Genomic DNA, 12,217 nt, shown 5'->3' on the forward strand with positions numbered 1-12,217 from the left:
AAAAAATCCTTTCTGTGTATTTCTTCGCCAAGCGTCCCGCACTTGCTTTTCAATTTCAGTGTAATATTTGTACTAAATACTAAACCTGGACATTCATTCTCACAGTGAGGAAACCTAGATGTTCAAGGGGTACATTATTTATTTCTCTACAACGGGACTGAATTTAGCTCTAGAGCCCCACTTTCTGCTGGGAGCTGTAAATTTTAAGTAGCAATCAAGAACCTCCTCCAAGCTAGTGATCACCGGGTCCTTCTGAGGTTGTACGAGGGGTGCCCCCTTTGCTCTCCAGGGGCTTCCGAGACCCGCGAGTGTTTGAGGTGTTGTGCACCCATATGTCTTGGACCAACTCAGTCCTGATCATTGCCTTTCAGAGTGAGGTCTTGGAGCAGAAACATCAGAATCACAAGGGAATCTGTTAGAAACGCACATTCCCAGGCCCCACCGGAAACCCACTGAATCAGAAACCCTGAGCACAGGAAGGTCCGTTACTCACAGCGAGGCCTCCATGGAACTCAGATGCCTTTGCGACGCCCTGGTCTGAAGCCATCAGCACCCACCCACCTTGTTTCTGAGGAGAGGTGTGAGCTCATAGCTCTGTGGCTCCTGCCCCAGCACATCCTGGACTAAACTGTCCTCTTCTGCCCACTCCTCATCCTGTTTCCTCTTCGGTATGACTCAAAGATTGAGCCCTCCCTTCTCTGCGACCTTTCTTTCAGGGCTTGTGAGCCTCTAGATGAGATTCTCTAACTACGTCTTTTGGACAGCTGAGGCTTGCCGCTCAACACAGAACCTTTCTAAAGGCTTAGGGTCTGTTTACTATATTCTGGAAGCGGGCGAATGCAAATCTTCCCAGGAATCTTCACGCTCTTTGGAGTCTCCATCGCTTGTAATTATCAGGAAGGGATGGGTGGGAGTAGGCCCATTTCTTTCTGACACTTTTTACTCTGTTGTTCTCTTTGTCTCATTTTCTCCTCCCCACAATGAAGGAGCTGTTCTGTTTTGGTGTTGTCTGTGCTTCCTGCGTAAAGAAAAAACATCCTGGTAAAGTACGCACATCTAAATCTACTATTGAAAAAAGAACCCATGCTCTTTTTACACATCATTTATTTCCTCTAACAATATCAGTCCTCATCTTGAGAACCATAGCTTGTAGGACTATTACAGCTTAACAACTTTTGAAATTTGTTTTATACCTCAGAAACAGCACCAGTTGCTTCTTTGCATTTTTCCTTAATTGTCCTTATTTTCTTCAAGACCTCAGAATGAACTGAGGAAGACAAAACATAAGGATGTGTAAAAAATCAAACATACTGATTAAAATTTCAAGATAATATCAATTTCAAGAATCTTAGAAACATTACAATAGTTTTCTAAGTGTATTTCCTGATTGTAATTACTACACACTAAAATCTTGCTACTACTAAGATAATTTCTAATAAAACACTCCTTTCACGTATAATTTTCCTCTTTGGGATCTTTCAATAGATCTTATTAACTTAATTTATAGAAACCCCTTTATTCTCCCTTAAAATACCTGAAAATGAATGAATTCAAATCCATCCCTGCCCTGATCTTGCCTCTTGCATTAAATATTTTTCCTAACATATCAAAACTCCCATTGCATTCATCTTCATTTACATAAAATGACTTACATTAAAAAGGTAGAACTTTCATGAAATAATTCCCTCTCTTAGGAATATATCCCCAGTTGGTCTCCATCCATGGAATCAGCCAGCCTCTAGGACCTGGTACCAATTTTACACTTGACAAGAAATATTTAAGCAACATTAGACCAAAGGTCTAGATTCAGAAATACGTCAAGCAATCCTGTGGGCCATTAGATCTTGACAGAGTAGGTTTCTGTATTATTATTCCCAAGAATCTCTCCTTATCAAATTCCCAGTTATTTTTTTTTCTTTTTCTTTCATTTTTACTAAAATTCACATGTATGTTAAATAATCAATGATACTGTCTTAATTTGGGGAGATTTAAGATGTGTTTCCCTTGGTCAATTTCCTTTTTTAAATACTACGAAAGTATTTCTATTTCCATTTGTACAATCAAAGCTCTCTTCTGTCTTTTGCAGTATTGCTGCTGATACGACCCAGAATGTATTCCATTTATCAGGATTTCACAGGGATGGAAGATTGAACCCTCTTTAATAATTTATTCCACCACCTTGGATTCAATTAAATAGTTGTATCTAAATTTAGAAGACCAAATGATAATTTATACACTTGTATAATGTAATATTTGTCTAAAAGGTTCTTGCATTCAGTGCGATATACGAGGGTTGCAATGGCAGTTCCTATTTTACATTTCTAATCTGTATTTCATATTTCACTGCTGCTATGTGAAATTCTGTAACATAATGGTGCAAGAAGGAAATAATAATTCTTTTGAAATTCTTTCCAGGAGATATAGTCGAACTTTCTACACTTCTGGGTGCTCTATTTGATGACAAAAATCATTTCCAACTGCTGTCCTAGGTATTCTATTTTATTGTGTCGATGTGTTCTCCTCGTTCTGTATCATCACCGTTTCAATGCACTTCTGTAAGGGAACTGTGGCAGTACAGTGGTGCTTCGTGATTATTTTCTGGTTCTCTGTGACTCTTTTTGAAATCCTCTTTTTCTTGCTCACTCTCTGTTCTGGCAGCCTTTCAGGCTGGAGAAAGATCCACTTGTTCAAAATTACCCATCTAGCCATGGGTTGAATTAGTTATAGAGAAAGGATCTCTGTTAAAAATCCAAGGGTTCCATGGTAGACATGCTCTGGCCTCCCAGAGAGCTGCATGAAAAACTAGATATAAGTAAATCAGCTAACACTGCCTTATAAAAGCAACTTAGGAAATGTGCTTCTATTGAGGCCACGCTAATTTTTATAAGGTTGCTTTAAAATTCTGAAATAAAAATATTGTGCTATCTAAAATATAAACAACTCAGATTTTATGTCACAGAATAACCATTCTGAGGGTGTATATTTTTAAGTATTTGTATTCAGTGAATCTGGAAAAGAATCAACCTTCTTTTTAAAGTATGTAGAAGACTACACCTATAGTGCGTCTCATGTGAGTCCATTTTTAACCTGCAATGATTTTTAAAGCCAAATCATAAGGCTTTGATAGAAACAGAACTACCATAATTAACTCAGTCATCAAAGAAGGCAATTTTTCCTGGGCATCCATTCATAGTTTGAAATATTTCTAAATACTGCAGATTTTATCATTACTGAAACAATACAGAAAAGATTACCAACCTGCACCTGAATCTTTCTGTTAATACCCTATTTAGGGAACTACTGAAATTATTTCAGCAATATGTTTTAAGACTACAGCATCATATAACTAATGCTGTAACAAGAACTTTTGGAGAAATTCGTGTTTTTTATTTACAAAACCAAATACACAATTATAACTTTCATGTCATCAAAAACCATTTCACTGTCTAGCTTAAATTGCTCTCTGAAACAAGTATAGCTTTTGTGTTTATTTAGCATTTTTACTTCAAGAGGAAAAATTCTAAAACTAAAACACTTACTTAAATTTAAAAGTACCAATGATTACATTGAATAGTCACCAGTTTTAGAATAACTTATTTAATGGTGTTGAATACATACATACATGTGTGTATGTATATATATAGATAGATAGATAGATATAGATAGATATAGATATATATAGATATATATATACATATATATGTCAAAACACACCCTAAGAGGTTGACTAAGAAGTTGACTTTTTAAAGTTTTTGTGCAGTGTAGAAAAATACACCTCCCCATTCCCTAGTTAGGCAATTATAATTATTAGGTCATTGGTTTAAAAAAAATCAAAGTGCTAGATTTGTAGTTCAGTGGTACAGCAGTTGCATAATAAGCATGAAGTCCTGGGTTCTAGGTTCAATCCCCAGGACTGCAAAAGTAAGTAAATAAACTGAGATATTTATAGCAGTAAGCAGGAATATAAAAGTACAAAAGTCTACTTTAAACAGATTGTGATATTTTGTGCAAAAAAATGTAAATCTTCAGGTTGTCAAGGAAAGCAGAAATTTAGTAGGCCTGACCCATGATAAGCCTTTTGCACTACTCTGCTGGCTAAAAGGAGTTCGGCTATTTTTAGCCCCGCAATAGCCAGGAACCAGGCAGGAATGGATTAGGAAAGAGAATCAATGTGGGAGGGTTTCTGTACTCCTTAAATCTCTGGCTCCACAAAACTGAAAAGGGGACAGGGCTTCTGATGACCGAATTTGGATGCAACTTAACCCAAGGGTTTGAGGAGGGATTCAGGGGAAGTCACCACAGGAGCCAGGAGTGCAGAGAACAGGAGAGGTTTCCAGGGACAGGAGTGGCAGATGATCCCATGAGCTTCTAACTGGGAGGTTAGCGAGCAGCTTGGCCTTCAAAAATAAATCTTTGCAAACCAACCAAAAGAGCAGCTCTGTAAGTGAAGGCAAGAATGGTTCACTTGGCCCCAAATGTTTAGCATCTTCTGAAAAGCTGATGGGCAAAGGTTTAGTATTATTTTTAAATCAGAAAAAAAAAGCATGTCATTTGGGTTTTGTATGTTCATGAAAGAAATGAGAGTCTGGCTAGAAGATTTGACACCCCCAAACTTTTCCCTTTATGGGGATGCCTGTGCAAAATTATGGTGAAAACAGTGGAGATAATTTTTTCATCTTTATATGTTTAAAAGGCACATCAAATCTCCTTGATCATGCTAGAGTTTTAAATGTATTATTATTTTCTAACTAAATTCAAGGGTCATGGCTCTGCATTTAATCCATGAAAGACACACTTATCACCATGAGGCCTTCTTTACTGCAAAGAGAGGTTATGAAAAAGAGAGACTGCATGGGGAGATGAATATTATTCTCTAAAGATCTCTGACAGTGTTGCTATACTTACCTCTCTGTTTTATGGAACGTATATCCTCTGGGCATCTTAGCTATGCAGCAGAACATCCCAGATGTCTACCTACAGACTAGAATCCTTTGTAGCAAATTTTTACTAATTCGCAAAATGTTTATTTCTGAAAGCAGGTTGGGCTGGCATTAACTGGTACTGAGTTGTGGATTCCATTGCCAGAAAAGCCCTGATGGTGAAACAGTCTGATGATGAGCTCAGTGGTCCCAGGCTCAGATCTCTCTCCCCACCAAACGGGTCCCACGCTTCATCCTCACTATCCATGCTTCCTCCGGCCACTCCTAAAATGTGCAGGTGCCTCATTTGACACGGAGGACCTAGTTTCTGTCCTTCACGTTTATCCAGCATTGCCCACAGGCTTACTGTGCTCTAGACACTGCCACGAGCATTGAGAACCCGGGCTGAGTAAGGACGTAGTCCTGTCTTGGAAGAGTTTCTGGTCAAGAAGGGCTGGTTCATCACTAAACAGAGCAAGGACAGCCATCCATGGGCAGAGGGAATAGATGGCCCCAGAATTTGCAGGCTGACTTACGGATTCAGTCAAGACTCCCTGGGAGGAATGAGTCTTGAATTAGTCCTGACAGATTAAAGCAATCCAGGAATGTTTCATGTGTGGGGGAAGCAATTGGTACTGGGAATTGAACTGATGGCTTCTCAATGGGCTACAATGCCACCCCCCCTTTTTTTGGAGACAGGTTCTAATTGGCACAGGCAGGGCTTGAATTTTGTTATCCTTTGGCCTCAGCCTCCAGAGCACCTGGGATTACTACATGCACCACCTGACCCAGCTGTGAAAAACACTGCATTAGGTCCTAGGTTATAGTACAAATGAACTCAAGGGTTAGAGCTGGGTATTCTTCTGAAAGTCACATATTGACGTCCTAACCCCTACTGTAACTGTATTTGGAGGTAGGACTTTTAAAGCTGTAATTACGTTTAAATGTGATCATGGGTGTCGATTCTCAATCTGATAGGACTGTTTCCTTAAAATGGGGAGAGGGGGAGTCGTCCACCTCCATTCAGCATGGAAATGCCGAGGATGCAGACAGCACAAGGTGGCATCCACAGGGAAGAATGCCCCCCACTAAAACCTGACCAAGGGGCATCCTGATCGCAGGCTTGTAATTCCCAGAACTATAGGAAAAGCCATCTCTGTTGTGACAAGCCACTCAGCCTGTGGCATTTTCTTCTGGCAGCTTGAGCAGACCACTAAGAGAAGCCCTCATGTGTTAGGATTAAAAGTGTGCTGACTAGACAGCACGGTTTGAGGTTTGTGCTGGGTGAGGTGGCACTCTGGATGGAAGGAAGAAGGAGAGGGAAAAGAAAAATAATAGAATAGCTTTGGATAGGAGGAATAAAAAGCTTCAGGTAGGAGGAAAGGTCATTCATAGGGCTCTTGAAAGCAAGTTATAATTTCCCACATCTGCCAGAGAGAGTGAGCATCCCTTCTTTTGCCATCAGTCACCCTACCGTGTATGGGTGGGAAGTCTGGTTCACTTCCATTTTAGCTCCAAAGCACAAAGAAATGGTAAAAACTAGGACTCTTTCTCTTGGACTTCCATGTGTGCCAGAAGGGCTCCAACAGCTGTTGCAAAATATAACTGTGAAAAAATAAAACAAATCCTAATACTCAAAATAACTGGCATCACTAAGGTAATAAAAGTGCAACACTGCACAAACTTTGGTTTGTTGAAAGGAGGAGCATATGGAGATACATCGATCTCAGAGTCTGCAGAACCAGATTAATCACTAAAGATTGGGAAGGGGGAAGAAGTGGGCACAGGAAACACAATTAATGAACAAGCGCTTTGTTACTACTGATATTCACAAATAAATAGCTATGAATATATCTTAATTATCATGAAAGAACCACTAACAATATTAAAACACAGGATGTTTAATACAAAGCGGTGGAAAACCAAAGTAAACAAAATGGCCTGCAGAAGAGAAGCCAAAGGGTGAGCAAACAAAAACAGATAACAAAAGTATGAGCTCAAAGCAAAACAGTTAAGAGTAGAGATTAAACTGCCCCATTAAAAAGGCAAAACACACCTACCTGATAAGTTAATAGTGTGATTTGTTGCTTTTAAGTGATAGTAACAACAACAACAACAACAACAACAACAACAATCACAGCTGATGTGACAGTGTACACGGATGGACTAAAAAAAGCTCTTGTATATGGAGTATCACAAATCGTAAAAGAGGGGCTGGGGGTTTAATTATGCGGTTCTGTCTCCTACCTCACAAGAGCAAGGACTCGAGTTCGATCGCCGGTACCAAAAAAAGAGTTAATAAATCATAAAAGAAATAATATGGAGTATTTAAATCTGAATAGTCTAAGATATGCAAAGTTCAATCATTAAAAACATAAAAGATGACTACTAAAAAATATACCCCATATCTAGCTCACCTATCATCTCTACCGTTAAACCTAACACTCTATGTCTAGATACACACAGAAACACGTTAACAAGTGTCTCCACTTTACATCCATGTCTATGTGAAGCTGACGAAAACCATTTTCAGGAGTTTAAACGATGTATGTATGCATAGATAGATAGATAGATAGATAGACAGATAGATAGAGATGGTGATATATCTTCTATTTGCCTGCTCTGATACACTAATCGTGTGTGGGTTTCTTGGTTTGGTGCATCTTGCAACTGAAGCCAAATATGTCTTTGTTCCAGATGTTTTGTATGGAAAAATTCCTTGAAGAAAGATAATATTTCACTCTAGAGCCAACAGTTAATTTACTTGTAGTATTGGAAGCTGAAAATGTCTCCTTCCAGAGCAAAGTTCAGAGATACTTGCTGTCTAGCTTAACAAAGAAAGAAAACATCTCCCTCCAGAATAAAAGGCAGGCACACTTTGCTAAAATCATCAGGCTCACTGAGGTCAGGTTTCCTCTCCTGAAACACCTCCTTTCTGTGTGCAGATGTAGCCTGGTCCTCTGTGCTCAGTCTATGAGAATTGGGGTGTAGAAAATGGATACAAAAAGACTGGCGCTGTAGCTAATCACTGCAAATGTGAACAATAAGATCCTTTGTCTCCAAGCCACTGGTTATATGTGTTCCATTCCATCATGGAAGCTAATTTATTAATTAATATGAAATCGCAAACTTCCAGAGTTCTTGACATCACCAATAGCCTCTTTCACAAAGGGTATCCAAGAAGCATGTATGAAAATTGATACCAGGCCCAAAGTAAAGCCAGTAATCAAAATAAATAATAAATAAATACATAAGTAAAACAGAAATCATACATCCTATTACCTATTAATAATGGAATGTAAATTTTAAATTTTTCTGTTACTAGAAACAAGATTTAAACATTTGAAAATAAAAGCACCTCCTTTAAAATAACTATCAGACCAAGGAAGAGATAAAAAGAATGTACAAGAATCTTACAGCAATAGTGGTACCAAAAATAAATGAATAAATATAAATTTCTTTCACTGTAAGGTGGCTGTCATTAACAAGAACGTATTGTATATTTCAAAAGAGTTCAAGGAGAGGATTTTGAATACACTGAGTGCAAAGAAATGAAAAACGTACAAAGGATAATTACCCTGATGTGATCATTACATAAGGCATTCCTATATCAATACATCACATTTATCCCATTAATATGTGCAATCATTATGTTTATTTTAAAAATTTAAAGTATAGTAAATACACAGAGAAAAGATATGCTACTTTTACATGTATTTTAAAAATGTAAACAAATTTTAGAAAAAAGTGATTTAAAATAAAAAGAATTAGAAGACAAAATTAATTATTAGAAAATTTAACTCAAGAAATATAACTGAATATTTTTAGAACAGAATAAAATAAAATGTCTGCTGGCAACTGTGAAATAACCTTATAAGTGATAACCAATGATTTTAGATATAAAATATCAAATCTTGTCATGGATATGATTAAAGAAAAGTTATGAACACATCTCCAAATAAGTAAGAATTTTTAAAAATCATAAAGTGAAATCTTAGAAATAGAACTTAGTACTACATAAATAAGCATCCTGTGGGATTTAGTTTAGGAATGTAAGAAGAATTAGTATTAATATAAGATATTATTATAATACTTTAAATTATTAGGTCAGTTAAGAAAAACACGGTCATTATAATTTTTTAAAAAGGCATGGAATAAATCTTCAACAGTCATAATTATTGAAAATACCAATAAGCATAAAGTATACTATAAATACGATTAAACATAGTCACTGTCATATGTTGCTGTGATAAAATTCAAGGGAGATTTCAATAAAATCTGGAAAAAGCAATAATGATTTCTGATACCCTTATTGAAAGATTTGGGCCAATGTTTTAACACATAACGGAGCTAAAATTATAATTGTATGACATAAACAACAGTGATTATATATAAAGAAAATGCAAAATGTCACTGTATGGAAATGTATACAATTATTTTATTTACTACAAGAGAAAAACACAGAAGCATCCACATGCCCATAGGCAAATAAAAGCAAATGTGGAAATAAAATCATGTGAATAACTCTCATAACAAAAATATAAAGTCCCAAGGATCTATTTCAGTATGAGCATATTTAACATTGTGAATGAAATTCTAAGTATGTTTAAGAGATATTTTTATATCTTGGATGGAAAAATAATATTTTCTAAGTATCAGTTATCACCAAATTAATTTTTAGTTTAATGCTATTCAAATCAAAGTTAAACGTCAGCTGGAAAAATTTAACAAATAATACTAAACGTTTCTGGGAAAACTAATCAGGCAAGGAAAACAGATTTTATTTTTAAAAGAATAATAAGAAGAGCTCAGTCTTCTCACATGATGAAAGTGTTATAAAGCTATAATAAAAATACCATGTAAGTAATGCAAATACAGAAAGACCCAGATCAACAGACAGAAGACAGATATAATTATTGGAAAGGGGAGAATTATTCATTGAATATCGCTGGGACGTTATGCTAATAATTGACGATGATGTGAAACCGAGTCCCAATTTTCACTTGTCATCTTTCATCACTAATAATCTGGAAATAATATATACAGCATGTATAAGAATGAAACTTTTGTGAACTTACACCACTGAGATTTCGGGAGTCTTTTAGCGCAGCATACTTTAGGTTCTGTAAACTAATACTCTTGCTCAAATATATGACATTTCCAGTAATATATAACCCTAACGTACAGTAGATTTAAAATATCTTTATTTTAGAAAGTAGCAGGGGCTTCAGTGTCTTATGGATCTAGGGTGCAAAATCTAGGGCTGCCAGTAGGTGTCGCCATCTACATTACCCAGTGCAAGCATAACACCTCTCCTAAATCCACACAAGCACCTAGATTTAAAATTTACTACAGCTAATTGGAAGATACAAAAGTAAGATAAGTATTCCTATTTCTTAGGAGTTGATTCCAAATAAAAATAAGTTTTCTCAGTTGTACACTTTTGAAATGTTATGCATCTGTTTCCTTCCATATACAAGTATTTAAAAATTAATAGTCAAGAGCCGGGGATTTAGCCTCGCCAGCGCAAGGACGGGAGTTCGATCCCCAGTATCAAAAAAAGTTTTTTAATAAAAAATTAATAGTTCTTATCAGTCTTTGATTGCCACCCGGTACTTGATAACTAACACAGGATCATGGAAGCCTTTATTAAATCAGTTAAGTAATTCAGGCACATTATTTTATCATTGTAGCATTTGAACAGAAACTTATTTTTGGTTTGTTTGTTTGGTTTGCTGCTGTTATAGTAACAGGGATCGAACTCCAGTCCTTGCGCTTGCAAGGCAGACGAGGGCACCCATCGTCTAAATCCCATCGAGCTAAATCCCATCGAGCTAAATCCCATCACCACCCCCCCATGCCCACCCAGCCCAGAAACCTACTGTTAAACAATAACTTCTCTTACAAATTAGCAAGCTAAAATCCTTCACTTCCCCAAACCAATGCCTTTGGAGTCAATGAAAATCCAGTGAGGATAGGGCTGACTGTCCTTTTTGTTCACACCTGTGCCAAACAGAAGTCAAATTTGTGGTTCGGGTCTATTACAGCAAAGAGCAAAATGTCAGAAACAAAATGAATAGTTAATAGTCTGAATGTGTCTATGATACAGAACTGAAACTGCTTTATGACAGTAGATCCTACCCTGTGGGCATATTCAGGATACAAACGTGCTCTTCTATTTAACAAAATTAGGTACAGCCCTTGGGAAAACTTCCTGAAGACCACTACTTCACACCAATTAAAATCAACCACAGCTCTGAATGCAAGGTAGACCAGAAGTCTTTCTTTCTTAAATACGTGTTTTTCTTTTAACTTGATGTGTTTGTCTGAGGGCCTATTGGTGTGCAGCGGTGATAGGTGCCACAGAAACATTTGTTTTGGGGACTAATTGGATGATTTCAGCTCCCAGAGCTGTCAGCTTGACAATTTTACAAGTGGTAAGTTCAAGTAAAATGAAAATTTCTAAAATTAAAGATAACTTCTATAAAATACAAGAACTAGACTATGAGTACCTTTCAAGGTCTGAAGGAATTGTTCCAAACTATGAGCACCTCCTAATGGTTAGTTCAGAGGGCAAGATTCCACCATAACCTTTAGGAACAGACATTTAAACAAAGCATAGAAAAAAAAAAAAGGTAAATAACAGATTTTTTTAAATTTCTTCTTCCCACCTACTTCCTCCTTAATTTTCTTTTGGCTTGTTTTTTTAAGACATGCAAGCTGACTTTTTCTATGCTTTGGGTTTGGGTCAAAAGAGGACAAAGGTGAATGAATATTTAATGATGAATATTGTAGTCAAAAGCCATTATTTCTAAATGAAAATAGAAGTTGGAAAATGTTAACGACAGATACAAAATGTTTATTTTTTATATTCAAATTTTTTATAAAGATTAAAAGGATTTGCTTTCTGGGGAGAATAATAATTATGGTATTGGTTACTGAAACATTTAGAAGGACCCTCTCAATATTTTTAGCTTAGGCAGCAGAGGTTATTAAACTGAAATTTTTTAAATATTAAATTTGAGGAACTATGAAACAGTAAATATATTACTTTTGATAATAACCCAACTACGTTTATCGATTATAGGAGATGCCGTCAGTAATCTACACTGCAAGATTTAAAATACAAAGAAGATCACCTGATGGTTCAGACCGTTCAGGCAACTGGACTGATTTAAAATCAAACACACAATATGTTCAATGCAAGGGGTGAGTAGGGGGTGCCTTTCGGACCTTAGCATGGGTCTTGAGTCAGTTTTTCCAGGTTCTGGGGACCAACCTGAAAGATTCCTTGCTCA

The 12,217-nt window shown here is 36.7% G+C and overlaps 1 long non-coding RNA gene across 1 annotated transcript; it reads right to left on the bottom strand.

Annotated features, from left to right (window-relative positions):
* Positions 1–604: 604 nt before the first annotated feature.
* LOC117283768 lies at positions 605–11,503 on the bottom strand. The gene is made up of 3 exons (XR_004514805.1): positions 11,432–11,503; positions 1,194–1,267; positions 605–1,018 (listed from the first exon to the last, which is right to left on the bottom strand). It is a non-coding gene; the product is annotated as an uncharacterized LOC117283768 (long non-coding RNA).
* Positions 11,504–12,217: the final 714 nt, after the last annotated feature.

The sequence above is a fragment of the Fukomys damarensis genome, unplaced genomic scaffold (genome assembly GCF_012274545.1).
Source record: "Fukomys damarensis isolate Sample0158 unplaced genomic scaffold, DMR_v1.0_HiC HiC_scaffold_30, whole genome shotgun sequence".
NCBI lineage: Eukaryota > Metazoa > Chordata > Mammalia > Rodentia > Bathyergidae > Fukomys > Fukomys damarensis.